Source organism: Pleurodeles waltl, chromosome 6 (assembly GCF_031143425.1).
Source record: "Pleurodeles waltl isolate 20211129_DDA chromosome 6, aPleWal1.hap1.20221129, whole genome shotgun sequence".
In the NCBI taxonomy this organism is placed as follows: Eukaryota; Metazoa; Chordata; class Amphibia; order Caudata; family Salamandridae; genus Pleurodeles; species Pleurodeles waltl.
The window spans coordinates 938,837,859-938,862,489 of record NC_090445.1 but is presented as its reverse complement, the minus strand read 5'-3'; the positions used below and the strand labels follow the sequence as shown (position 1 = coordinate 938,862,489).

The 24,631-nt window shown below is 43.3% G+C and overlaps 1 non-coding gene across 1 annotated transcript; it reads right to left on the bottom strand.

Moving 5' to 3' along the window:
* Positions 1 to 7,480: 7,480 nt before the first annotated feature.
* Positions 7,481 to 7,642, bottom strand: LOC138302242 (U1 spliceosomal RNA). Its single transcript, XR_011205343.1, has one exon. It is a non-coding gene; the product is annotated as a U1 spliceosomal RNA (small nuclear RNA).
* Between the last annotated feature and the right edge of the window lie 16,989 nt (positions 7,643 to 24,631).

The following is a 24,631-nucleotide window of genomic DNA, read 5'->3' as shown; positions in this document are numbered from 1 at the left end:
AAAACAGCTTACTGGGCGTATGTCAGGGGAAATTATTTACTTCATTTGTCTCATGGCAGATTGACTTCTCAATTTCTTGACACTAAGTGGCATCCGCGTTTTGAACTGTTTATGGATCTTATTACTGATCCATTAAGCAAGAGTTTGTATATTCAGTTCAGATATGGATGCCTACCCCTTAAATCTTTTGGCAATTGGCGGGATTCTGCTCTGAGTACTGATCTATGCCCGAGTTGTAGTATTTCTCCGGCAACCATTGTGCATTTCATGTTCATATGCCCAGCATATAGGATTGCTCGTCAGAGGTGGCTACGTCCAGTTTGTAAGAATATGGGGATCAGATGCTGTATAGATGCTTTAAGGATTATGATGAGGGACACATCCTGCACCCTGTTCTGTGCAGGTAGCAAGTTCCTTGCGGCTGCATGGCATACACGAATCTGCCAGTTAAAAAATTCTTCTTGATCATTATGAGGTCTATGATTAGGGTATTAGCTCGTTGAATGATATTTTGGCTATCCTGAGGAATAAGGGCTAGGTAGTTATGCACTGTGTGAAGAGGAATATCTCTTTGATTTTAGTATTTATGTTTTATTCTTTTATGTATTTTTGGAATGCCAGATATTTATGATTTAAAATTTTATTCTTGTATTGTGTGATTTATGCTTTGATGGTTTAAATTAACCGAATAAAGCGATGTGTTGATGATGAAGTGGCAAACTAGTTTTGAAAATTTTGTGAAGATGTGTCAAACGGTGCCAAAGTTATTAGAAAACAAAAAATGCTTTTCATATGGAAACTAGGTCCTAACTATAACTACTAAACTACTAACTACTACTGGTGACCACAAGTAGGTAATATATATATATATATATATATATATATATATATATATATATATATATATATATGTCCAACATAACTTCTCCGTGTGGAGCCTGAATCACAACAGGGCGGCATCGGCGTGCAGGGATGGAGCACCCTCGCTGAACATCAAACACAAATATCTCCCATCGAAAGAAGTACACTGTACGCCTTAACGTGCAGCATTGAAAGGCACTTTATTCACTATCTCCACATAGCGATGTCAAACTATAAATCCTGACGCGTTTCGGCTTTCAACGTAAGCCTTAATCATAGGTGCATAGCTCATCCGATTTGAAAGTGACCACTTTTATATTCATAGGTCTTAAAGTCACAAGATCCATTTATATTATAACGCACGATCATTGTATTGTGCCTTAACTCTCTCATTTTTATAATTTCCAAATATGCTGCAGTTGTATACCTTTATATAATTATCCCATTAGTATCATTTCACAAACACACTGCCGTACTTTCTTAAACATGTTCTCAGAGAATATTTGAGCATAATTCTAATAATAGATTAGCCTCAGTATTGACCGTGTTCTTTCAGTTTCTTGGCTGACTTATTTAGTCCTCAAACACTGGCATAAGCATTATAATATATTTGCAGTGTCAATTCCTTAAATAAAGTGATTTTCCATTTTGTAACTTCATGCAATGTCCACGTATTAAAACTGCAGTATCACAATGTGCGGCTTCCACTTTTAAACGTGCTTTAGGACTGCGTTCTTTTGGCCTTTATGGTTTCCACATCGCTTAAGTGTCCTTCAAACGCTGACAAGCAGTGAAAGGGATTTAAATGGATCTTGTGACTTTAAGACCTATGAATATAAAAGTGGTCGGTTTTACCACGTGGTCACTTTCAAATCGGATGAACTATGCACCTATGATTAAGGCTTACGTTGAAAGCCGAAACGCATCAGGATTCATAGTTTGTCATCGCTACGCAGAGATGGTGAATAAAATGCCTTTCATTGCTGCAAGTTAAGGCGTACAACGTACTTCTTTCGATGGGAGAAGTTTATGTGTGATATATATATATATATATATATATATATATATATATACGACAGAACCACATTGAAGAGGAGACTTATTTCTTCCCAATAAACCATTAATTGAATTCACAGCACTTTGGAGGTGTCCTGGCTTTCCTTAAATAAAGAGGAACATTTTGTGCGCATATATATATATATATATATATATATATATATATATATATATATATATATATATATATATATATATATATATACTCAAATTCTTGGAATTTCTTCTCTGCAAAATGCAACATAGAGCAAAGATTTTAGATACAGATTATTTTGCTCCTCTCCTTCCTACAGCACAAGAGCAATACCACAGGGTTTGGTAAATAAAATGTGTTAAATTGCGACTGATTATGAATTTTTACCCTGTACTGCAAAATCATTATTTAGCACGTGTGCAGTATCAAATGTGTGTTATTCAGTGCATATGATAATTACTGAATGTGTTGTGTAGTGCATGCGCTAAATACATAATTGTAAGAACAGCACATGCACAAAGCATTAGGAAGTGGCCATTTTCAGGCACTGGAAGTTCCTAGAGTGTGGAAATTAATTACTAGGAAATAGAAACAGCCAGAGCAACACTCAAAATAACCCTAGGACGCCCTGAAATTTCACCAACCACTCCTTCCTGTGTGGGAGTATGCAGACATTCATTTTGTGCGGACAAAACACCTTGAAACAAGACAAACAGAACCCACTGCCATCTTCTGATTTTAACCTGTCATCACTCATTAGAAATCTGCCAAACTCTTCTATAATGGAAAAAAGATATACAGGTGTACGGATCCTGAGTTTGAGGTCTGAGCCAAGGAGGTGGTACAACCCCATAACTGTCTCACATGCCCTCTCATGCTGAAAATGCCACCAAAACAAACATACATTATAGGAGATGATGGCCAAAATGAGTACTGAATCAACATTTCCAGATTGTGTTAATAACCTTAAAACATGTTCTAAACATTGAAATTCTAGGTACATAAGTTAGTTGCCAAGCATAAGCACACAATCATGGCATGTTATGGCAACTGGTGGTGGTTTGACACTTCAGCTCACCTCAAGCTGTGGGAAAAACGATTATGACCATCCTCAACATGTCTGGAGTGGAAGACATGAAAGAATGTCTTGAGGTCAGAGGAATCCAAGGTAACAATCATGAGAGTTGTAATTGAAGTACTGTGGCTGTTAAGAAATAGACTTGGCTGAGAATCATTATCATTGTAATGAGTTGCTGATGTAAATTGTTACACATATGCACATTGATCCATGTATGTATTACAAGGGATAACAATTCTCCAGTGGTGCTGCTAACATGGATTGAGATTGGACTACAACAACCATAATGCACTAAAATCTTGATGAGGAATGGTTGATTTGTCTGCCCAGTACCTTAAGGGTGATGTGTTACCACAGTATGATTAATTGTGCTTCTCGTCAGGATCATATAATTGTGGTTTTGTCTAGATCACCTTCCACATCAGTTCAGTATTCCACATCACACAGCTTTTGCACATAAATAGTGGTTCATTTTATAGTTTCAGCACGCTTGTTCTTGTCTACCTGAAGTCACGACATGTGCACGAGTGCAACCATTTGACCCTATGCCATCAAGAAATTGTGCTGTAGCACAGATGTTTGCTTTGCTAGCCTAAGCTGTGCGAGTGTCCAAGAGGAACTGTATATGGTGCTGACACTCTCTGCAAAGCATCCTTCACTTAGCAGAGTATTTTGCTAAAGGCTAACTGAGAAATGCCACACACAAAGCCTGCTGTCTGCTGTGCGGTGCCTGTTGCAAACAATTCTAGTGCTTCTAGCATTTTCAGCAAGGGAAGGTGGAAGCGGATCCTGATGTTGGACTCTATGGTATCAGTGATAATGAAAATGTGTTTCTTATGGTGCCTTATCGAGCCTGTGTATCCTCTGGATCTCAAACTGACTGTTGTTTATGAGCTCCATTCTTACTCTATCAATCTAGGCTCCTATTCTATGCTGCTGCACCATTTGGGTTCACTCATTAGTGGACTGGATTTCATCCTCATCCTACAAGGTTTGTTGTAGGGGAAAATGGATATGGCCTAGCAAGACAGAGTGGCAGTGCTGCATCCATGGAGGTGTACTACAGAATATAAGTGTGAGCTGCAGCAATCAAACTGTGAGAGCTTCACCTGCACCTGCACCTGTCCCTGGCTGTTACTGTAGGTCTGGCCCTGTGTGCAGGTGTTTGTGAGAGATTTTATTTTCAGCTCGAACAGTCCACGTACTGTTTTGTCTTTCGCATATTGTGTTGATCTTAAAATATTTCTATTTTTTACAGCTTATCTACAGCTTTTGATTCGTTGCCTACACCTTCATGAATTTGTTACCACCTGCTTTAGACTTTAGTTTTTTTAAGGTGGCATTTTCCATTGGTTTTTAATGACCTCTCATGCTTGCAATTGGGTATTATTGACCACATGCATTATTTTCCACACGTGGTAAATAGTGCATGCATTAAATAGCAGACCTTTTTAACTCATGATCCAACAATTCGATAAACTCATGTGCTATATACCCCCTGCGTACAGTAATTACCACTACACCTTACTCATAATCAAGGCCTCATAACATGAATGTGACTTGGCTTGCCTTTAGCTTGCTTTACCGTTGCATGTGTGAAGTGCTTCTGCACGTCACAGTCCGTAATGTGTTTCTTCACTACTTCATTTTCCCAAGGCAAATTAGTTTTTCGTTCTCTGAAGAAGTAGAAGATGATCCAGTTATCAGGGCTCTCTCTGCTATGGGTTTCTCAAATGGAGACATGAATAACAATAATAAATGTTCTGGCCTCCTGCTTTTCACAAAATGGTGGGTGCCTCCTGGTGCCAGAGAAAGGCCCATTTTTCCTGTGTTGGAAGGTTTTATGATCTCTGAGCTAATGAAAAGCATAGGATGCCATTTTAAATGTAAACCTAGCAGGGTCTGTGGTAGCATGATAAATGTTGCAGACTGGGTACATTGAAAAAAACGTTTAGTTTACTATGATCACCCTCTTCCTAAAATAGAGTGTGATGGCAGTCCACACCTGAGTGGATCTTTTTTATGAACATTAGTATTTGTGTTTTAATTTTAAATGGCCCCAAAACATATTCCATACCTAAAACGGTGCCTGTAGTCCATGGCCTTAATACCAAAACTGTGAACTGAAAAAGGAGGCTCAAAACTGGTCCACAAATGTCATGATTGTTCATCTCTTTATCAAGACAGTGGAATAACCATATCTAAAATGACACCCAAAGTCAGTGGTCTCAGTAGCAGGACTAAAGTACTTAATATCTGTGGGCCAGTGTTGGTTCTTCTTCAACAATCAGCAGCCTCAGTACCACTGCTGCATATGATGTTTTTTGCTATTGCAGGGCGGACCTGTGCTATGTCGCTGAGTGGAAACCCAGACTAGGATTCACAGTCCCTATGCAAACAACACATTTTGGTAGGAGTGCTTTGGGGGGTCCCTCCACTAACGTCAGAGGTTGAGACTTTGTTCACCCTGTACCATCAAGTGTTTTTTTTTATATTCTCCACTTTGTGGTGTAATGTGGTTGTAAGAGAAATATTTATCTTGCAGCTGGCCAATAAGAGCACTTGCTCTGAGAACCCAGCTTCAGACAACAGGAGAAAAAGCTCTCTCTTCCAGTAGAGTTTATTTATTTTTTAATTTAGACCAAAGATGACCATTTATACCCTGGTTCAAAGACTGATCTAAGAATACCAGTCCAGATATTTATAACTGTGTAACCTTTTCAAACCCACCATGAAACTGTTTATATGTGCTCCTTCTTCAAACATTACTGAACAGATTTACACCAAACAAAAACAAGAGCTTGGTAAAAGTGCTACTTTCATGCCCAGTTTGATGAAATTTCATTCAACCATTTTTTCTGTATCGGAGAGCAATGTTTTCTATGGGAATTACAATCTGAAATCTCACGATTATGACACCTCCTCTTTTTTGCACCATCCCCTATCCTTTTTTTGACAAAACTGATTTTTTGGGAAAGATATTTGAGGAGATTTGTTGAATGGCACCAAAGTCATTAAGAAAACAAAAACAGTTTTACAATGGAATTTCTGACCTACCCCTAACTACACAGTCACTATTGCTACAGATTTATTAAGAAATTGCTGACATTACATTCCACATTCCATTCATGTTATTTGTATAGGAACAGAGCTATGTAAATCCAATTTCCATCTCCAAATTTGACCCTCCAACATATCAACATTATATTAAACAAAGGAGCACCATTTGGCACAAATGCAAATATTTAGGAGAAACAAACACACTTTGACGGCCTAATCAACATTCCCTTATAACTCCTATTAAAACAATCTGACCTTCATCTTAACCCCACCCTTAACATCACCAATGTGTAATTTCCATTTGGGGGTATTACCACTGGCAAGTCTGTGGAACTTATACATACCAGTCACATTTTACACAGACACCACTAAGGAAACCACAGTTGTAATTTCTTGAATCCTCAAAAGGAATACGCTTTTTCTTAAAAACATTCACAGGAGCTGCCCCCATGTTTTATTGTGACGTTTGCCATGCATGCTTGGTGTTTTCGTTGGAAAGCACTGTGTGCATGTCTGCGCACAGCTGAAGTTCTACTATTTTCTGGAACAGCACTCCTACCTGGACTCTGGACAGGACAATGCTGTCTTTCTGCCTCTTCTTACTGCTCCTTCATGGGCCTACATTTGTGCTTCACAATTGTTACAATAAACATCTCTGAAGTCATTCTGCTTTTCTACCTCTTCAATCTCAATGATACAACACTCACCACTTACCCTTTCTCCCCTGTGGACTATAATCTTCACCTTTATCTACTGTGAGTTAATGGTCCTTGTAATCAACTCAAAGTCCTAGGCCGAGATCTCTCATGGCCTGACCCCTATGTGAATTTCAACATTCCTCTTAGTGGTTATTGACTCTATTGCCCTTGTCCCAGGCCCCACAACCTCAGTCTGAATGTAGGTTGGTTAGGACTACTGCTGTTGCTGCCCAAAATGGATCTGGCAGTGACATTCTGTTTGGGCATGGCATGAACTGCCTACATTAATCCTTTTCACCTTTAGATGTCCCTGCATTTCTCACTCTGCTTAATTCTATTAAGTTGAGTTCATCTTTAGATCCTATTCCACCACTTATTTTGGGCTGACTCTGCAGGGAACTTTTACAAAAGCTGTTTGACCTTCTTAACTCCTCAGTCCTAGAAGGCTGAGTCCCTAAAGCATGGAAACACACTATGATTTTGCCCTTTCTCAAAAAGCCCAATCTCGACCCTCTTAATTGGTCTAACAATAGACCAATTTCACTTCTCTCCTTATTCCCTAAAGTCCTTGAAAAACATGAGTCAGCTTATTTCAGCATTTGTTGAATGAAATGAACTTCTCCATCCACCTCAGTCTGGCTTTAGGGCTGGCCATAGCACTGAATCCACGCTGCTGGGAGTCATTGAGCCGCTCAGATTTTATCTTTTTTTCAAAATTTTATTTTTTCTTTTGTCTTTCTTAAAACCAGAGATCAGGGGAAAGTGTGTACACAGTCCCCAACTACCAGAAGTTCTGTAGTTGAGTAGCCTGCATTTGGGGTCATAGCAGGTTCAACACATCCGAAGTGCAATGGATGAGCCCCACAATGGAAGAACCAACTTCATGATCATGGTGTCTCCCCCCCACCTAAGTGTTACTCTGATTTCATCTTGACAGTGGTAGTACTGCTGCGCTGATGCTATTTGATCACAGTGCAACTTTCAACACTGTCTCTCAAAAACTTCTCCTCAAAAGACTACAGGATATGGTTTTTCGTGACCTGGCTCTGATCTGGCTAGCTTCCATTTTTACAGGATCGGACCTTTCATGTCTTTATCTCTAACCTTACTTCCAGTTTCCAGCCTCTTACCTCAGAGGTCCCCCATGGGTCGGTTCTGAGTCCTATGTTGTTCAGCATCTCTGTGCTCCCGCTAGCTGACAGTGTGGAAGGCTCTGTTTTCCTGTTCTGATGAAACTCAGATCATTTTCTCTCTTTCATCTAAGAAAAGTCACAGCTCTACCTCCTTAAACATTTGTTTCCTGAAGGGAGCTACCTGGATAAATAACAAAACTTTGAAACTGAATGGTGATAAGATTGACGTGTTGCTTCAGGACAATAACCCACAACTTTGGGGACCCCATTACTGGCCAGATATCTTTGGTACTCCTTCAGCTCCTGTTCCAGTGGTTAAGAATTTGGGTTTCTGGCTTGCTGATGATAGAGATCTAATTTTACTAATACATTAGTGGCATAGAAGTTAGTATATGGTGACTTAAAAACCTTTGTTTGAAAGCCTAACAGGAGAAATTAACATGGAAATGTAAAATTTGAAATTTGGTGGACAATGTGAACTCCATTAATATTTAACATCACGTTTTCACATGAAGTTATTGTGCACTTATATTTGAGTGAATTACTGACATTAATTAATGTTCAAAGTGTTATTTTTAAGCAAAACAGTAGAAATTAAGTATATTCTGAGTATTAATAAGCATGAATTAATCGTACTTCTATTGAAATAAGTGAATTTTATTAACACAAGTTACATGTGTGCAGAAAAATAAATGCTTGTTTAAAAGTGTTTTAATAAATTGTAAATAATATTTGCAGTAAGTTAATTTATTTTGCATATGTGATTTAATAGTATGGTGCTCAATAGGTTTTGTATGTATATTAACTGTATTAATGTGCATTTAGGTTTTCTTAGCTGAACTAGGCCTGAAGATTCTTTCTTGCAGAAGTAGAGGAAGATTACTTGCTTATTTTGTTTCCTTTTACCTGAGTTCTTTCCTTAAGTTGCTGACGTGATGCTGATTGTCCTATTAAATTAAAGATGAACTACATGTTTCATTGATAAGTAAGTAACAATATTTATTTTAGCTGTCGAACAAGACACGAAACTTTAATAAATCTCCTGTGGGAATTGTTTAGCTCATCTGTGTGCCGTGAGAAAGGATCCTGAAGTAACAAACAACTAGGAAATGTAATATTTTGGCAGAACTGTATGAATTCATTGAAATGACTAAGGCCCTTATTATGAACTTGGTGGTAATGACCACCGACCGCCGTGGCGATGGTGAACAGAAGACCACCAGTGGCGGTGGACTGCACACCGCCAAATAATGATGACAAAAAGTTAAACTTCCAAAAATCCTGCAACCTCCACCCACAGCCAGTGCACACGACGGCAGAAAGGCAGTACACTCCATCTAGCCACCGCCATGCAGACAAATCCTCCGCCCACCAAATAATTATGCACAAATCAGCGTGGCGGATAGTGAATGGCGAATGACCATTGGCGGTATGGACCGCCACGGCCAGTAATGGGACCCACCAACAACAAATGCACACATTGGCAAGTCTGAAACCCACACACCTGACACACATCCACAACAATATAAAACACTCACATACACACCCCACAATCCTTTGCATCGCCAATAGCACGACTGAGAATGCAACACAACACGCATACACTGAACACAACATCACACAAGTCACACACACAAATACACCACCAAAACACATACATACCCCAAACCCCATCACAAGCCACACACAGAACCACACAACAGCACCCCCACCAATACACCCATAACACACACCATGGCACCCCCTAAGCACCCCTGCTTCACAGCCAGGGAGCTAAAGACCATGGTGAACGTAATACTCAGGGTTGAGCCACAACTATTCGGGGCACAGGTGCAGCAGACACCCATGGCCAGGAAGATGGAGCTATGGCAGCGGATAGTCAACAAGGTCAACGCAGTGGGAAACCATCCACGCACAAGCGACGACATCCTGAAGAGACGAAACGATGTGCGTGGGAAGGTTTGGTCAATGGCATCCAGGCACAACATCGCCGTACAGAAGACTGGTGGTGGTCCTCCACCTACTCCCCCCAATACACCAAGTGGGAGGAGAAGGTCCTGGCTATCCTGCACCCGGAGGGCCTCCCCGTACTCACTGGAGGACTGGACTCAGGTAAGTCAACTACAATACCTTAACAGTCACCCCACCTATAATGCATGTATCACCCCACCCCTCTCGCTACCACCAGGACCCCATCCCCTACCCAGTTCACAACACCCACATCCAAGTTTCCTGCATGTCCACAATCCCACAAACAGATCTCCACCCAACCCCCTGTGCACAGTCACCTACCCCTGCATGGAATCCCAGTGTCACTACAGCACCACAATCCACCTCAACCCCCCTCATAAAATGCAACTAAATGTACACAAAGGGAGCTTGCATGCCACGACAGGGGAATATAACCATCATATAGTGCAGAGCAGTGCAGCAATTGCTGATAAAGTACCTGACACCCACCTATCTATTCCCCCACACACAAGCCCCACCACCCATGCCTCCCAGACGGAGACGTCAACGGGTGTCAGCCCTCCACCTGAAGACAAAGGCCCCACTCAGGAGAGTGCAGACGGATGCATGGAAATAGAGAAACTCCCTGGGCCATCACATAGTCCTGGACTGTCACCCTCCAGTAGCCCCACCCAGGATACCAGGATACCACTGACACCCCTACTACCCAGCCACCATCATCAGCTCTGGCCAACTAACCCCATACCAGTGTATCCCGGCCACGGACTGGGGGCCCACATGTATGGAGGCCAGAGTCTCCACCCACCAATAGGCAGGATGATGAAGGGCCAACTGCACGTGGGACTGCCAGACCTGTGCAGGGGACACAGGCACAGGGGGCTAGGGCCAGTGGGAGGGCATCAGTGGCCCAGGGGGGTGGCCAAAGGATGGATGCTGCAGCCCAGGAAGTGATATCTGAGGTCCTGGGAGCATACCACCATACCCAGGACAGGATGGGTCTGCTACCAACAGCTGAGCATCTGTACCTGAGTATGTATTTGCACCATTTGCCCACTTCCTTTCACTGTCCCAACATTTATGTATATTTTGACATTTAATAAATACACCTATGCACTGAAATCATTTGTCCCACGTCAATATGAGATATGAATTGTGATTTTGTATGCATTAGCTAATCAATATCATAATCACACCTTTATTGCAGGAGGGGATCCAACGGACTGTTGTGTCCAAAGTATGTCACTATGTACCTAATATTCGGTTCCCTTCAGTCAGCATTTAGCATTGTCACTGACAAAACACACCACAGTACTTATTACACGAGTCAGACTGTAAGCATGCAGTGAATACATCAGCATCATTGAACAGTACCTTAGAGTCACTTGAAGTATAGGCAGATTAGTTGGATCCTGGAGTTGAGATCTTCCCCTTCTTCTTCATCACCATCACTCTTTTCCCCTCTCTGAGGTTGCAGGGCGGGTTGGACAGCACCCTCCTCTTCCAGGAGTGGGATAGCTTTCCTCACAGCCAAGTTGTGCAGCATGTAGCCGGCCACCACTGTCTTACACACCTTGTCAGGGACATAGCACAGGGATCCCCCTGAGAGATGGAGGCAATGAAATCTAGCCTTCAGGAGATCTATAGTGCGCTCAATCAGCCTCCTAGTATGTCCATGGGCCTCATTATAGTTCCTCTCTTCATCTGTCCAGGGATTCCTCACTGGTGTCAGGAGCCATTGCAAGTTGGGGTATCCAGAATCACCTGCAAAAGTGGGCGAAAGAGGACTTTAACAAACTGCCTTTACTTGCATACAGCCTGGCTGTCAGCTATGTACTGATCCAGTGTCATACATACTCATCTATGAGCCAACCTCTGTCCCCTTGTAGTTGTTACATCATGTGTGGCACACTGCTGATTCTCAGCACAAATAAATCATGGACTGAGCCAGGGAACCTGGCATTGACATGTGATATGTACTGATCAGCAGTACACACCAATTGTACATTCGTGGAGTGATAGTTTTTACGATTCCTATAAACCTGTTCATTCACTCTTGGGGGTATGAGAGCTATGTGGGTTCCATCAATGGCACCTATCATATGGGGGAGATTAGCGAAGGTATAGAATCCAGATTTGATGGCCCTTTGGGGAAACTGGACATTTGTTTGCAAGTAATGAACAGAGGCATCCAGGAATTTGGACAGTATGTGGCTGAACATTGGCTGTGAGACCCATGCCCACTGTCACCTGAAATGAGCCCATAGCCAAAAAATGGAGCAGAGATAGCACTTGCACAGTTGTAGGGATGACATGCTGATTTTAATTTGCCGGTTTCAGAACAGGATCCATTAATGCACAGAGGTCATGGATTGTAGCTCTATTGAGTCTGTAGGTGATAATGATGTGAGGTTCCTCCATAGTTTCCAGATCTACTGGGGGTCTGTATACAGATGGGGCCCTCCCTCGCCACATGGGTCTGTACCTATGGGAGAGGAAAGAACACATACTGAGTGTCAAAATAAACTTGCATCCTATGATGTCACTTTGTTTTTCAAATTGCGACACATATGTAACGTGCACAAACGGAAAGAATGAGGTACACGATTCCATCAGGCAAATGTGTGTTGAGTTAACTCTGTCATAATGGCATCACAGTGTGGGCACACTTCCAAAGATGGGTACATGTGAGAATCATGGAAAGATATCAGCAAGCGACAAATGGGAGAGAGATTGGGGCCCTGGATGAGGCCCCTGGCCAGGCTATGGAGACATGGTGGTAGCAAAATGGCGGCCTCCTGCCATCCAGGTATGATAAAGTGGAAGTGACTTCATTCTTCTGGCGTTAGTCGTCATAGCAGAAGGCGGTGTTCACCGCCGTGCACCTGATCATTGGATTACATGGTTGTCAATGGGGAACCTGACGGAGCACACTGCCACGGTACCTACGCCATTTTAGAAACCCCTTGACACTTGACTCCTGATTCACGTGAAAGGTAGTACTCATTGCATGTGCTGCTGTGTCCTGACTCTGGTCCCTGAGATGGCACGTGTTACAGGGGAACGGGCCCCGCACTTCACCGTGGAGGAGCTGGAGAAGCTGGTGGATGGGGTCCTACCCCTGTATGCAAAGTTGTATGGGCGACCAGAGAAGCAGGTGAGTTGGCATCTGTCATCCTTAGATGTGTGTGATTGTGGTGGATGCCTGTATGCATGTGGGTTCGATGTGTGACTGCCCAGCCGTAGTTTGTCTGGCACGTTCTGCCTGTGAGTTGAAACAATGCATGTTAACAATGGCTGTTCCATATGGAACAACATGGCATTTGTATTCGGTGCACACATACTGGCGTCTGTTTCTTTGCTCTGTACGTCCCATGCAGGTCAGCGCCCATCAAAAAAAAAAAAAGGCCTGTGGCAAGCCACCGCAAAGGAGGTGCGGACCCTGGGGGTCTACAACTGGCTGAGAACCCACTGCAGGAAGCGGTGGGAGGACCTGAGGTGCTGAGCCAGGAAGACCGGAGAGGCCCAGTGTGGGGAAGCCCTCCCAACGAGGAAGGGGTGCTCATCGGACCCTGACCCCCCCAATGGTCTGCATACTGGCGGTGGCCTATCCGTATCTAGATGGGCACTTGAAGGCTGCACACCAGCCACAAGGGGGTGAGTGCCAACCCGGTTGTGATACCACTTTGATGGATGTATTTGGGGGCTGTGGGATGTGTGCATTGTAGTGCCAGGCACTTAGACAGGTGTGTCCCTGCAATCCTGCCCCCTCCAAGTCCTTGGGAAGGTGTAAGGGCTAGTATTAGCAGCCTCTAATGGCCTATGAGGGGTCCCCTTTCTGTCATCTGGTATTCATTGTGGCCTTATGGACTTGTAAGTGCACTGGCTGGGCATGGTCTCTCATGGGTGTACTTCACAAAGTGTATCAGGGTCGTGTTTCATGAGGGTTATTTGGTGTATTATGGGGTCATGCCCACTAGTCAGGGGCACATTCATTACGTATGTTGTCTGTGCTGAGTGTACGTGCGTGACCTGGGTGGGAGTGTGTGTGAACCAAAATGTACATATATTAAGGATTAGACATAGTTCTCCCTTGTTTTGTTTCCCCACCCCAGTGCTCTTGTGTCCTTTGTGTACATTAGCATCATCTGGCGAGGGAGCTGAGGCACCGTCACGTGGGGATGCAGCAGCTCATGGTTCCAAGGAGGCCAACGCCAAGGGGACCAGTGTGTTGGATGGTGAGGGTAGTACCACAGGGGAGGCAACTACCACTGGAGGTATTGATTTTGATACCTCCTCCGATGGCAGCTCCCTGGTGGTGGCAGACCCTACTGGGCCCACCCATTCTTTGCCATCTTCCGCCACCCCTCATACCATCACCGCCCTCCCAGTTGCTCCCCACCCAGTTGCCCGTGCCAGTGCCTGCTCACCCAGGAGGGTGGGTATCTCCTTCGCCCCAGGCACCTCATCCCCTGCCCCAGTCAGCCCTGCTGGCCTCACGGAAGAGGCTATTGACCTCCTGAGAGCCATCTCTGCAGGGCAGACAACCATTGTGAATGCCATCCAAGGGCTAGCATCCCAGATGCAGCAATGCAATGCCTACCTGGAAGGCATTCACGGTGCCATGTCTGGCCTACAGAAATCTTTTCAGGCTCTGGCCTCCTCTTTGACTGTAGCCAGTGTCCCTGGTCTTTCCGCCCCCCTCCCACCACCTCTACCCCTTCCAGCACCCACTCCCTTCACCCATCCCAAGCACACATACAGACAGCCATGCACACAGATCAACACACAAGAAGCAAACTGAAAAAACACAAGCACCACACTGTCCACCACAGGCATTTACACACCCAACATTCAAAAGCACACACAACAACTTCCACTTCCTCCAGTGTGTCAACCTCCCCCTCCTCCCTGTCTGTCACCTCACCATGCATACCCACATGCACTGCACCCTCAGTCACTGCTGCTTCCCCCATTCATGCATTCACCACATCTGACATCCAGACATGCACCTCTGGCACCCCATCTGCACTCACCATGACTACATTTACAGACACGTGCAGCACACTCACCAGACCTGCAGACACCAAGAAAACATCCATCTACACTGGCAGCCTGTTTTCTCCCACTGTGTCGACCCCCCTCCTCCCAAAACACTCAAACATTCACACACATACGCACCAAACACATCCACCACACATAAGCATATTAAACAGGCACCTGCATTCACGTCCAGCACACCTACACCTGAAACGAGCACTCCCTCAACCTCCACTCACAGACATGCGTCCAAATTCCCTCCAACTGGACCTAAGAAGCTTTTCCTGTCCTGTGTTGACCTGTTTGAACCCACTGGCCCACCCTGTCTTGTCCCTAAATGTGGCCATGTCCTTTCCCACTCCACTCCTTCCTTGTCCAAGTCCGCCCCAGTCTGTCCTTCCCATTCCTGTGCCCCTTCCCCAGGAAGGAAGAGACCCTGTGTTGCCCAGGTCCCTCTGCCCCGCCCAGTCCAAGCCTATTCCTCCTCCTTACAAGGGCAAGCCCAAACCCCCTCCACCTCCCAGAAATAAGTCCAAGACCCACTTCCAGACGTAAGACCCCACCACCCCCTGCCCCTGTTCCCTGAGGTGCCTGGCTGCCACATTCATGCCCCTTTCGAGTGGAGAACCCTTTGCACACGTGGGTGTACATTTTGGCCTATATTGGCCCTTCAGGGAATTCCAAATGGACTGGCCAATAGCCTTATTGGGACAATAATGTTTTTGCGTTCAAATAAAATTTCAGTGCCCAGTAGTGCTGTTGGCACAATATAGTGACGTTGTTCAGCGTTTCACTGTGGGGGTGTGGGTTGCACATAAGTGTACTTTAGTGCAAGTCTTTGTTACCTTGTGTCCGGTAAGTACATCTTGTTTTGGTATGTATGGCTTGGGATGTGGGACGGGTTGGGAGTGCGTTGCAGGGTGAATGGGGTGGGTGTATAACTGTGCCCTTTCTTCCCATGTGTACTAGGCTGTGGTACTTACCGTTGTTGTCTTTGTCATCGGTCACGGTACTGGAGGAATATGGCAAGAAGCAGCACTGGCATTATTTCCAACTCTCGCTCCATGTCAGGGTAGGTGTTTTCTGTGTGCCTTCGGTGAGTGTTTCCTTTTATATTGTTAGTTTCTGCCACGCTTTGCCTGGCAGTGGTTCCCGCACCGGAACTGCTGGCCGTCTGGTATTTCATTATTTGGTGGGCGGGTAGGTCTTTCCGCCGGCCTGTGGGTGGCCTCCTCCATCCACGTCGAGACTACTAAGATGGCGGTGTGTGGATGGACCGCTAGTTCTTTTTCACGTGCTTCATTATTTGGGGGTCCAGACTGCCAGCCTTTTGGCAGTGGTTACCACCACCACCTGCTGGGCTGTATTTACCACCAAGTTGATAATGACCACCTACATGTTTTCTCTGAGAAAATTTGGAATAGTTGTAAAGTTGATGATGTAAGCGGCTACCACTGGATGCTGAATCTTGTGCATAAGATGAGCCCACCTGAAGTACCAATTGAAAGGCCAATGGACATTTCTAGTTTGTGAGAGACTTTGAAACTTTCAGTCAGTCCGTTCAGTTGTCTGCAAGAGTCAGTGTTGACATGCTGATGATCCCGGATGGGGTGCTGCTCTCTGCTTCTTCTGAATCCCTCTACCCGTATCTATCTTCTGAAGAATAAAGTTATTCTTTCTAATTGCCCCACCTGCTTTTGCTGTTCAGTATTAATATGCCCAACTAATACTGAACTGCTGACCTGTCTAATGTGCAGCCCATGTTCGGCACTGCCCTGATGCTGCTGTCTACTGATGTTGCAAGAAGGTGAATGCTCTGGTAATTAAACTTTCATGTCTGCTGTCCCATGAGGAGAGGTATAACTAAATGTGGTTTCTTGTTTCCTTTTCAGCTTAGATAAATTACACCAGCATATTTTTATAGTGAGTTACCCTAGTTAGATGATTCTTCCAAATTATTTTTGTCTTTCTTTTTGCCCACATGTGCTAGCCCACTCTCACACATGCGTGTCCAAATTCGTATTATTAGAGATAACGATGGGTCAGCTCTGAAAATGATTGTTAAAACTGCATTTTGATGATTTACTGATGTCACCATCGTCTCCTTTGAAATCTGAAATGAATGTGCATATTGTGGTTTTGTTTGTCATTGTTTTGGAGTCTCTAACAGTATTGATGTTTAGTATGTTCAATCTCTTTAGATGTTTTAGTCAACCTATGCTTTTCATGTATGTCTATAACCTAGTTTTGCGCACCATATACACTACATTGATATTGGGATTGTAATACAGCTTTGAAACTTTATTCAGTTTGGTGTTTGATTTAGTGTTTAAACTGTTCATGTTGTCTAGAATTATTTATTGTTGTTGTGTTATTGGTCTGTGTTGAATGAGTCTGACTACTACACTCCTCACTAAGTCCAAACATCCAATTTGTCTTCTGATGGTGGGATACGGTATGGTGTTTTACAGGAGCGCTTGTGGTTTCTAAACCCGAGGCAGGAAGAAGACCTCTGCGGGCACACTAGCAATAACAAGCTCTCAATGAAACTTCAATTTTTCAAGGTAGCTTCAACCAGTTTTGCTGTTTTAAAGCAGTTGAAAGAATTCTTTGGATACTTCCATTTTCGCACAGCAAACTGGAATTCAGGCCTTTATTCTGTCGAGACTGGACTATGGTAACATTCTTTACCTTGGGGACTCGAAAACTTTATTTAAACGGCTACAGGTGGTCCAGATCACAGTTGCTAGATTGTTATTTCATCTTCCAAAACAGGCTTCCACATCCAATCTTCTTCGAGATCTTCCCTAGGTGCCTGTGGAAAAACCTATCTAGTTTAAAGACATCTGCTACATGTACAAATCTGTGTCAAATGGAGATCTTTGCTACCTGAGGTCAGTGGTGACTCAATATCGCTGCAGTAGTTCCCTCCACTCCTGCAATCACGGTCTTATTACTCATGTCAAGTGCTGGGAGACTGTTCAGGTACCTGTGCGTTCTATGAAACTTTAGTAATAATATCATCCCTATGCATAGCCCTGTGACAACTCTAATATTTAGCAGCAGATTACAGAGATTCCCTCTGTCTTCACAAACTCCTCCACAGTGTGGACTCAGTGGTCCAGCAAAACTAACCATTAAGCAAACGTTTTCTGGAACCAAACTGTCTCTAGCCTAGACTAGCTGAACAGTTCACTTCATGTGGACATACAATTGCATAAATGTGTCTCTGGTATCAAAGGGTTTTATCCATTCTCTGCCTATGAGAAAATGCGTTAGTTTAAAAGGGCCCATGAATCTAAACAGATGAAAAGCCTTTGTAGTGCACACTTTTGATTTAGCTTTTAATCTGCTTAGAAAGAAAGTTTAAGAAAGCGAGATAATAGTTCACTGCACCTGAGAGCTATGAAACAAACCAAGCATAAAAGAAACAATTTAGGAACTTACTCAAACTAGAAGAAATATGCCTCTTGCAGGAGTCGCAATATGAAATCGCTTTATTTTTCAGGGGTAATGGAAAGGCCGTTAGAGCCAGAAAAACAAAAATATGAGTGAAATAGGATTTTTGACTAAAGCAGTCCAGTTACAGATACATTGAATACAGCAGAGGCCCCATTTGTAAGATTTAAACTCTCTTTGAAATATATTTAAAAATGTGTGCTAATCTGCATATCAAACAAGCCTGATTGATCTGTTAGCAAATATCAAAATTGCGATCTTTAAGGATTTAAAAGGCCTGTAGCATATCCAGGATTAAATGACCCAATTATGCCTTTCAGAGGTTTCTCTGACACCACCTGCTCTACTAGATAAGACCACAGCTTTTGCACTGTATTTTCAGTCAAAGAGATGAGTAACTTTGATAATGGTAATGAAGTCAGAATTGCTTTACTTTCTCTCTGGTCTCACTTCAGTGATCCATAGGCAGCTAGTATGTATGAATGTGTCCGCTGGTTCTTGCATGGGGCTACTGACTTCCCTATGTAGTTGCATTTCTCTGTTCCTATTTCATTAAATTTAAACACAAATATTATTTACCGTTTCCATAATTTGGAGCTTAACATTCCCATTGCAAATTCTCAAACTCGTTCTCTATGTTGCATTTAGGACCTCATTACGAATAGCCCCATGGGGGATATATTATTTAATGTTTATCATGGCCCAGTTTTCCATATTCAAACTGTGACCAATGTGCAGATTTTTGTTCTGTGTGAGTTTACTGGGCATGTTTCACCCGTTAAATTTCAGCAGGTTTGACCAGTTGAATTGACTTTACGGTTGATCTTTAGCACACACTTCAAGAAACTTTTAATTATGACCGCTTGCACAAACTGTATTTGCGGAGTGACTGCGATTTCCTGAGCTACTCATAATTGAGGTCTATGTCCCTAGGCCCAAAGTTTGTGAGCTGATGTTACGCACAGTACCGTTTTTGGCCTGTTTGTGCATTGTCTACCTGGATGTATTCTGGGCAAAATATGCACGATTAGTACAGTTACCAGCACAACTATTGCAAATAGGTGATAAATAATAAAGCTACAAAAGAACGAACAAATAATAAACACCCAGAACAAACTGCCAATCAGAATCCTTCCTACATGCAATAGCTACTGTTAATGTCCTATTCGTTAATCTTCTGAGGCTTTCCAGTTCCCTGTCTTGTAGGACCTTTCTGTTTATTCCCGTCCCTCATGTGGCCCTCTACACTATCCTTTCCCTATAGTTTTGATTTAGTTCTCTGGAAATAGCGCATAATTTTCCCCTCAGAGAGGGGTGAGGCCATAAAACCTCTGCTCAGTTTACATTTTAGAGGATAACCACCGTGTGAAACAAGGGGAAACTTTTTAGCATATTTTTATTTCAGGTGAGTACGTGAATATTTTCTTGAGGGTGGGGTCGGTGATGATGAGCTGAGGTGTAAACAGTAAGCACCGACAGACAGGCTGACACATTTTTAACCTTTTATCAGGAGGACATTTTGGTCTGGGACGGTCAGGTATCTGGGCCATGTCTACTGACCTTTCAAACTTCACCATGCTGATCACCAAGGAGAAAAGGAGTATATACCCATGGCATTGGCATAAGGAGGACGTCCTATGTGAAATCATGCATAGCTCAATATAGGTCAGTGTATACCTGGAATAGTAAAGGAAACCTGCGATGTGATCTGAAAATCTTTTTATCATAGTGTATCGACAGTGGGCTAATAACCTTACTGCCTTAGCTGATCATTATTAAGGGCTTTTTTAAATTAAATGCTCAAGCAATTATGGGCTTGAGTCGCAGGTGAAGATCCAGAAAGAGCAACCTAACTTATGACAAACTACTCCCTAATGCTTGAAACCTCCCAGTGCCACCAGGCTGACCTGCCAGAATATAAGGCTAGTTCCATATTAACAGAGGGGGTAAACCATTTTACACATAGCATATAGTGAATGAGGAATGTTCACCAGGTCTCAGGCAATAGTGGTAGTCTAAATTATGGAGGCCTGGAAAGCAAAAATGGGGATTTACCTTGACCAGATGGACTTTATTACACTTGTGTATACTGTATTTAGAATCACCAACATATGTTGGAGTGCTCAGCAATTAACAGTGAAGGTGGAATGTGCTGTAATGTTATAGAAGCACAAGCTCATTTATGAAATATTCTGAGCACGGACTACTGAAGATGAAGTAAACAGCATTGCTCACCAATACAGAAGGCAAAATGATGGGCGACTAGGGGTCTGTTTTAGAGTTTGGTTGACGGGTTATCACAATCATGATGGATATTCCATCTGACTTAATACAAGTGCATTATATTCTATGGCATTGATAATAAGGCAGACAGGATATCTGGCACGTTTGTGACGGAATAATGCTTCCGCAAAATTCTTAATCAGGCTCTGTATTTCTTTATGGAGCAAAATCAAAGCCGCAGAAAGAGTGCTACATATTATCATTGATGAGGCACTATTGCTGTCTGATCTGACTTGCTAATCACAGAAAGTGGCAAAGAGGGATTTTGTCTCTGCTTTTTGTTGATCTTCTTCCTTACAACATTTTACAAGGGCAATATCTAAGAAGTGGTTCCATAGCTCATAACTGATAGAGATTTTATTAAGGTTAACACCATCTCAGAGACATAGGAGGGGGTTTGCCTGGCGTAACCCTGTCACAAATACAATGGGAAGGTGTTTTACATTGTGACTCCTGTTCAAAACTGATAGAAAGATGCTAATATAGATGATGCTAAATACAGTGGGATGTAACCCAATGAAAATGATGTAACAATAATATATGAACATGTTTTACATAGTGAACTCTCTACCAAATGCAATAGGGTGGATTTTTAAATTCCGAACTCTAATACATAGAATGTTGTGTTGGTAATGAAAATCAAAGAAGGGACTTTACATTCTTTAACACAGAGAGACGTTCTTACATAGATATCTTGTTCATGAGGCGTCAGAGAGGTCTGGCTTTCATTATGTACATTTGTAATTTCTTCAGTACTTAGCTGTGTGTGAGTTAAAGTAGTTTTCCAGTTTAAAAGAAAATCACAAACTGGATATGGGTTTATTAAGCGTTATTGTGAATATGTTGTTGTTCAAAGTGTCTACCTACAATGTCTCTTGGGTAAGTCTAGCCACAATAAGAGTCAAGTGGTAAAGCATTGTACTTGGTTACTCAGTGCACAGTTTGGGTGCAACAGTATGGTGACTCATGCGCTCTCTACACCACATTGCTTATCTTCTATCTGGGCATTTGTTTGGACTCTGCTGTTTTAGTCCAACTGAGAAGTCAGTTTTCAGGTCATAGCTGGTAGAGCCATGTTTAACACAGACCGTGAGGAATGTGATTGTTGGTTGACTGAGGTGTGAGCCCTGGTCAAGCAACATTCACAGCCCCTGGCAGGATGAACCAATAAAAGCCACTAAATTAACCTGTGATTAACTCTGAGTAGCTTGGCACAATCAGCATTCATGCTTAAATTAGAGGCAATGTATAAAGTATCTATGCAGCACACAAACAGTGATAAAATGAAAACACAACACAAGAAAAATCTCATGCCAATTTACAAAAATAGAGTACCTGCTCATACATTATTTGACACCAGAATTGCAAAAATTCAATCAGTAGAACTAAAGTTCTGGATATTTTAGTGAACACTAGCACCTAAAAAACCAAAGCTCCAACCCCGAATATCTAGTCACGTGAGACTGGGTAAAAGCCAAAAAATATGACAGACCACAATGAAGCATGGGCTTGATACAAAAAGTGGATTGGGCCCTACCAGGGCTTAAATTCAGACTTAAAAGAATTTCCCCAAAAAATGTCTGACAAGGTAAAGTTCTCTGGGGCAAGGTTGTAGACAATGTGCGAGGAAGGAGAGCCATTGTTGGGGAGCCGCTGGACGAAGTTCCAGTGAAGATTTTTATGCTCAGACTTAGTCACTCACATCTCGAATGGAACAAGGCAGGAGGTTGTAGCTGAAGAAAGTTCCAGTAGTTCAGGTACCTCTTAGGCAAAGGACCACTGAAAAGGATTTGCTGCAGTGGAGATGAATGTAGCTGGCACAGCTGTAAAGTCAGGCAGACTGGAAACACACCTTTGGTGGATTGACAAGCAAGTTGGTCCCAGTGTTTCCTCTGTTCTCAGAATAGTTTTTAGCCAAAAAGCATCTAAGTCCTAAATTTGAATTTTGGCTACCTGCGCACCTTTGTCACCACAACCAATGGACCAGGACTGGTGGGACACCACTTGCGTGTTCAGGACTGACTCAGGCTGGGTCCAGGCATGGGCTCACGATGGTTGGAGCCTGTTATGCCCCTCTGGCTCTAAACAGGAGACAAGCTAACTAGTCCTTGGAGTCCCTCTGGTAGTTCTGGACTCAGGTCAAGAAGCAGGGCTCAAACAGCAGGGCTGGCCTCTGAGGGTACAAGGTGGGTTCCAGGCAGCAAAGCAGTCTTGTGGAGAACACATCGGGTCACAGCAGCAGGCAGTCCTCTGGGAGTCCTTTTGCAGGTCCAGATCATTAACTGAAGAGTGGGTCTGAGGGCCCTCCTTTTATGCCTGGTGCCTTCCTATAAGTTACGAGACGTTTCTAGAGGGTTCTCTTTGAATTGCTTGGAATTTCCTGACTCCCTTGCCCTGGCTCCAAGCTGGCTGCAGAGACAATGTGGAGGTGACAAGACCCCTGGCAGAGCACAGCCAATTCAGTTTGAACTAGGGCTGTACCCATCTGCCCTACCCCCCATCCTGCCAGCAGATCACCCAGTCATGTGACCCACAGGAAGATGCAGGCACCAAATGGCTAACAGCAGGAAAATGCCAACCTTCTAAAAGTGTAATTTTCAAAATAGTAATTTAAAATCCAACTTCACCTTTAAAGAGCATTTTAATTACAATTTCATAGATACCACCCATGAAATGCATACCGGTCCCCAAATGTTAGTGCTTATTAAATGCTTATTAAATATAACAAGGCAACCCAATATTATCCTATGGGTCAGATAAGTCTCACAGTAGTGAAAAACTCCATGTTATCCAATAGGACCATCAGCCTTGCTACTGTGAAAAAGGCAATTTCAGGTTTCACTGTCAGGGCATGTTAAACACCGAAGGAACAAGACTTTAATCACCCTGCCTAGTGGGCTACAAAGACTTTCCGAGAGGTGGCTTATTATTATTATTAAAAAATAGAGTTTTTATCTGGCAAAAGGGTTTATTTTGCCATGCTGTGTTGGCTGATTTAAATCTGCCCGCTGAGGCTGCAGTGGCAGGCCTAGAGTCACATTTTCACCTTGTCATTGAAGTTGTGGTATAATTAAGTGCTGCAGTCCACTAGTGATATTTAACTTATTAGCCCTGTGTATCCAGGGGGAGGCTAGCTGCCACCAGAACTGATTTTGATTGACCAAAAAGAAGGGAACTCCTCATTACCATGGCCATACCCCTGGGTGGGCACACATGTTCTGTACAAGGTGAGCAGGGTTTTCCCATTTTGGATTTTTGGGTTAAAGCGCACTGTGGGATTAGTTGCCACAGGGCAAACAGGAATTGATGCAAAAGTGGGTGAAGTTGACCCTGGGAAATATTACCTAATTGGCCAGGGAAGATCCACGAGTTGACCGCTCACCCACTATCTGTTGCCAAGCACTAATGTGCCACCAACAGGCACCATCCTCAGAACACCTTCTGGACCTGTGGAAGAACAGAAAAAAGATTTCACCTGCTGTTTGAGACCTGTCATGCCACCTGAAGGGCTTAACCTGCTCCCACTTGTATTCAGGACTCCACTGGGCAGGTGGTTGATGTCTTGTGTGGCAACAGGGATACAACATGCTGCAAGACGCCTTTTCCTGAAGTTTTCATGTGACCAGTTGCAACTGGACCTGGACCCTGCTGTTGGCCTCTGTTGGAATGTGTCTTGACCCCTAAGTGTTCTTTACTAAGGGCCTGGGATCCTTGGATGTGTCTAACTGGGCTTCTCCTAACATCTCTGAAAAGTTGGGAGTTGAACAATTCTTGGACTTGATCTGAGGAGGACTGAGACCAACCACCCAAACTGATCAGCCTGAGGTGAAACTTCACTTGGCTGAAGAAACTGGCTTCTCCTGCTTGGAGCTTCCCCCCAGTAGCAAATCCATTTCAGCAGACCCTCGGGAGAGAAGTTATCATGGCTGATGGATACTTTCTGGATATATCCTGCTGCCTTGTCCAGCTGGAGAATTCTGAGTCCTCAATTAAAAACTAAGTTGGCCGATTTATATTGCCA